Source organism: Sciurus carolinensis, chromosome 7, assembly GCF_902686445.1.
Source record: "Sciurus carolinensis chromosome 7, mSciCar1.2, whole genome shotgun sequence".
Taxonomy (NCBI): domain Eukaryota; kingdom Metazoa; phylum Chordata; class Mammalia; order Rodentia; family Sciuridae; genus Sciurus; species Sciurus carolinensis.
In genome coordinates, this window is record NC_062219.1 from 152,545,014 (window position 1) to 152,550,568 (window position 5,555).

At 42.6% G+C, this 5,555-nt stretch overlaps 1 non-coding gene across 1 annotated transcript; it reads left to right on the forward strand.

Annotated features, from left to right (window-relative positions):
- Window positions 1-4,978: 4,978 nt before the first annotated feature.
- LOC124989872 (U6 spliceosomal RNA) lies at window positions 4,979-5,082 on the forward strand. The gene has a single exon (XR_007109681.1). It is a non-coding gene; the product is annotated as a U6 spliceosomal RNA (small nuclear RNA).
- Window positions 5,083-5,555: the final 473 nt, after the last annotated feature.

Genomic DNA, 5,555 nt, shown 5'->3' on the forward strand with positions numbered 1-5,555 from the left:
GCATGGGACTTTGGGTTATCTCCCTTGGGAAGGCATGTGAGAGTGTGTGTGTGTGTGTGTGTGTGTGTGTGTGTTCATTCTGCATGTGGGAAGACATAGAATGGACAGTGAATGACCAGAGAGTGGGCTGGCAGAGGCAGTGGAGGCTGACCAAGCTTCTCCGTGGTTCTGGACATACCCCGCCTTCCTGCACATTAGTCCGGAAAAAGGAACGTAGCTCTGGCCAGGCTGTGTGAGTGGCTTCTGAACAAAGGCAGCTGGAGGCCTCTGCCACCTTCCTCTGTCTTCCCCACCACAGGAAGTTCCTCTGGAGTCCCCGCCTCCTGCAAGTCTCCTCCGGGATGAGCGCTGTCCTCGGAGCCCCCAGCCACATCAGATTTTTACATGAGGGAAGATCAGACTTCTATTTTGTTGAGCTGCTGCAAAGGTGGCCCTGTCTCTCACATCGATTCCCTTGACTAATGAAGCAAGTGGACACAAACTCCAAAGTTTAAAATTTGAGAACCCCCAATTTTTCAATCACAGCAAATCATCATAGATCACAAGCTTTGTCCCTCTATCATCCATCTATTCATTATCTAGGTGGCTGCTTCTATCTGACCTTATCCAAAGAGCACATTTCTACTAATTCTAGGCAGTGCTAGCCAAACGTGGGCCAAAATCTGCTATCTTAGGAGCCTCAGCTCAAGTGACTCATGTATAATTACATTTCTTACACCCTTCTTCCCTCCTTAGAAATGACCACCGTCTTGGGATCCCCACTAAGTCATTTTATCCCAAAGAAGAGAAACAAACTCCAGCTAGCTTATTTACAAAATTATGGCTATTGGGTACCCCACGGGGGTCCCTGGGGAGACAGCAGGGTCTGGGAGTGGCAGTCAGGAACAGCAACTGAGGTCCTGTTGTGGGACGAGGTCTTCAGAGAGGGCACCGCTGGCCTAAGCAGTGGCCCTGGGATCTCTCGCCAGCACTGACAGAGCTGGGCTCTGCCTTCATTGCCATTCAAACCCCTGCTGCTTGGAATTCTGTCAGAGCTGCCACCAACTGCTAGATGCGTGACTTTCCACACTGACTTCCTTCTCAGAAGCAAGCCCACATCAGAAATAAAGAGTGATACCACAAAAGAGAGCCAATAGCTTCCCCAGAGAGGCACCAGGAACAATTTGTGGGATTTTCAAGACACATGAAATATGCTAGGAGCTAGGTGGCCGAAAGACATGACCAGTATCCACGACAACCATGTGCACACAGCTACGGTGGACCCCAACAGGAATATAAGGGACATTTAATAAATATCTGTAAGGTGGATGAAATGACAGAGTGAGCCAGATGGAAGCATTCGGTCATTGCTATTCACCCGGCATCATTTTAAATGACACGAGACTGATTGGACCGTACAGCGTGGCCGAGCGGTTCCCGCGAGTTCAGCAGAATTATTATTTCAGTTCTCTCCAGTTCAACAGCAATCAAACCGGAGCCAGAGAGAATGAGCTCCAACCGGCACTCTCGGCCCCAGCCTGAAGACCACGAAGAGGAGCTCGGAGCTTAATAGGACACTGAGGACGCTGAAGAAAGCCGGCTAGGCTTCCTGCATCAAAGTGAAGTGGGGAATTAGAGCAATTTTCCTGACACTCCAGGCAAAAGTGGGCAGTCTGCCTGGATTATCTGGGTCACTGCTTCAAACTCTCGGATTCATTTTGCCCGTGGAGAACTGTCCTATTAGCTCCAGTTACCACCGAGTAACTAACTCGGAAATGTGCTCAGGGTAAAACAGCCTGCTTCCTAACAACCCTCCTAACTACGCTTAAATGTCCAGGATCGTGGCTCTCATTGATCTGGGCTGGATTTCTAAGCACAACCCTCTGGAGCATCCTTCAATGGCTCAGATGTTCTAAGCAGCACATGGCAAATTAAATGAGAAAAACGAGGATCCAGTTCTCTCTCAGCCTCGCTTGCAGGAGGCCCCCATGATTATAGTGGGAATGAATCATGCACCAGGACGTTCAGGTTAGTGGTGCCACTGTAATAAAGTGAGCCATGTAGGTTAGTCTCCTTGTGTCAAGGGGACGGCCACAAAGGCTCCTCCTCCTCTGACTTAGCTCTGCCCCTGTGGCTGACGCAGGGCACTGATAATTGACACGATTAAGAATGAAGACCCATTTACAGGACCTGCAGGAGCCCTTGGCAGAGGAGGTCACGACTCTGGAGAAGGTTCTAGCACTCTATCTACCAGGGCTTCCTTCTGACGCCCCAGTTCTCCTCTGCAGCAGTGAACCAAGCGAGGCAGGGAGTCGGGGACAGCGCCTCCACACTACTTACACCCGGCTCACGCCTTTCCCTCTGACTCTTGTGACCAATTGCCACTTTGGGTCCTGGGTTCATCCGTGGAGACAGGGATGTGCCCAGTCTTGCTGGTTCTCTCCTCCACTCCACACACATTTGTTTTCTTCTTGTTATGTTCAGCTACCCTAAGAACTTATGATAGAGCATCACTAAAAGCCCAAGTGTTTTGGCTAACAGCTTTCCCTTGCTGAGAAAGGAGAAGGACACAACAGAAGAAGAGTCACTCCTCATGGTGTAAGGACAATGTCCATTCCCATCCAGGGACTGGGCTTCCGAGACACACAGAGCTCTGTCCCTGCCAGCCTGCTACAGAAGCGCTCACTTACCAAGCCACCACTTGATCCACCCAGCTTAGCAACTCAACTGGGGAGATGCAGGAAGCCTGGAATTAAGTGGTGGTTTTTCACATGCTGAGTCAGAGAACAAAACAGGGGCCGCATCTGTACTTATTTTAGTTCTGTAAGTCTTGCATCTCTTCTTCAGAGATCAGCACTAGCAAGCTGCTGTTAACTGGGATAATTATACAGTACTCTGAACACTGAGCATAATAACACTGTGAATGTCCAAGGGTTTGAACAATTTGGACTGATTTTGTATAGTGTATAATTTACAGTAAAGATTCTGAATGTCGCTTTTTTTTTTTCTTTTAAAAACAGCTTTCATCCTTTAACTTCAGATCATTATACATGAAGACACGTATTCAGAGGCAAATTGGATACAGATAAATCTAAACATCTGCAAAAATAGATTAATTTCATTGGCATTTACCCAGAGCTATCTTTGACATTTTTGTACATTATTGACAGAACCAGAAGAGTTAGCTGAAGCCCCCAAGTCAAAAACTATGTCAAAAACGGGTAGACAGACTTTAAAAACTAAACACTAAGAAAAATCAAAAAGCAAATGGCCCAATCGATAAGTGGGCAAAGGATCTAAGTAGATATTGTTCAAAAGAAGAAATACAAAAGCCCAACAAATACGTGAAAAAAATCTCCAGTATGTCTAGCAATCGGGGAAATGCAAATCAAAACTCCACTGAGGTTTCGTCTCACTTCAGCTGGAATGGCAATCGTCAAGACTACAAACAATAAGAAATTGATGAGGATGCTGGGGGAAAGGTACGTCCACACATTGTTGGTGGAACTGCAAATTAGAGCAACCACGCTGGAAAGCAGTGTGGAGACTCCTCAGAAGACTAGCAATGGAACCACTGTATGACCCAGCTATCCCACTCCTTGGCATTTATTCAAAAGACATAAAATCAGCATTCTACAGTGATCCAGCCACTACAATGTCTATAGTAGCACAATTCACAACAGCCAAGATATGGAACCAGAACAGATGCCCATCCACAGACGAATGGATGAAGAAAATGTGGTGTATATACATGTTGGAGTTCTACTCAGCCACAAAAAAGAATGAAATCATCTCATTTTCTGCTAAATGGATGGAACTGGAGAACATCAGGCTGAGTGAAATTAGTCAGACCTTGAGAGTCAAGGAGCAAATGTTTTCTCTCATGTGCAGCAGCTAGAGAGAAGTAAGTAACAAAGACCTTAATTATTGAGAAATTAAAAAAGATAATTTAAAATATCCTGTAGCTGCAAAGATATGATCCCATGTGTAAAGCAATTAAATGAATAATATGGTCAGCTATACACAAGATGTGACATTTATAGGGTGGTGCAAACAAGGAAGGTGATTTTTTTAAGAAACACACGTTAGTGACATTGACTTGTTCATTCTTTCATTCAACAAGTAACCTTTTGTTTGGGAAGAGAGATGGTTGTTTGAAGAGCTGTGAGACTGAGTTTAATCAAACAGTCTATCTTTAGTTTAGCTTCTATATAAACTATACCTAAATGTTAAAAATAGTGGCAATCAGTATTTCTAGAATAAAATGGAAATTCACCTCTTATGTGTACAATTTATATTCATTTTCCTATTAAGCAATGATGTTCCATGAAAGCCAAATCACAGTTATTGTGGTTTAGATATGAAGTGTCCCCCAAAGCTCATGTGTGAGACAGTGAAAGAAAGTTCAGAGGTGAAATGATTGGGTTATGAGAGCCTTAACCTAATCAGTGCATCAATCCCAGATACAGAGTAACTGGGTGGTAGCTGTAGGCAGGTACAGTGTGGCTGGAGGAGGTGGGTCTCTGGGGTGTAATGCACAGAGAAAACACAAGTACGTTATAACACAAACGTTGAATTCACTACACCACTCTTTTAAGTGAATGACATCAAAAAGGTTTAAGGAACCACCTACTTCCTAAAAAAGAATGAGCTCCCCAAGAATTTAGGTGCAGGTCATACAAACTTGCTAAATTTTTAGTTATCAAAAAGTTATTTTTCACATTGGATTTATCATTCAAAATTCATCAAGATTAACTTTAAAAACTGATTTTTAATAATTGCTGTTTCATGCTTTCTAAATCCAAAAATAGCTTTCTGAAAATAAAATGTATAATTAACAACCTTGGGAATTTTTGTTGATGTTTAATGTTTCATTTTTTTCCAAAAGCAAATACAGTTGAGAGAATTAAATGGAGTATGATATAAAAACAGAAGAGTTGAAATTGTTCATTTAATGAGCATAAAAAATGGTTAATGGCACAAAAGAAGAATGAATTGAGTGCTCGCTTTGGCAGCACATATACTAAAATTGGAAAGATACAAAGATTAGCATGGCCCCTGTGCAAGGATGACACGCAAATTCATGTAGCATTCCATAGTTTTGTTAGTTGCAAAGATTTATTACATTAAAAAAAAAGAGTGAATTGAATGTATCTTAAAATCTCTTATTAAATATTTTGGATAAGTAAAAGTATCATAATTATATGATGAATATTCAGGTATCCACAACCAATGATTATTATCACTATAGAAAATTTCAATATCATAATCTATAATAGACTTCATACCTTCCTAATAATCACTACAATTTATTAATTTGTTTTTAATTAATAAACTATTTTAGTGCAGTTGAAGTTTATTATGAAATTGGAAAAATAATAAAGAATTCCCATGTATCCCCTGTCCCTACAATCACACAACCTCTGTGGCTACCAATTTGCTTCCAGAGCAGTGCATCTTTTACAGTTCATGAACCTACACCACACGTCAGTATCTCCCAAGGTTCAGAATTTGCACCAGAGCCCATAGCTGGAATAGCAGGTATCCACCATTGTGGTGTCATAGGGAAGAGTTTC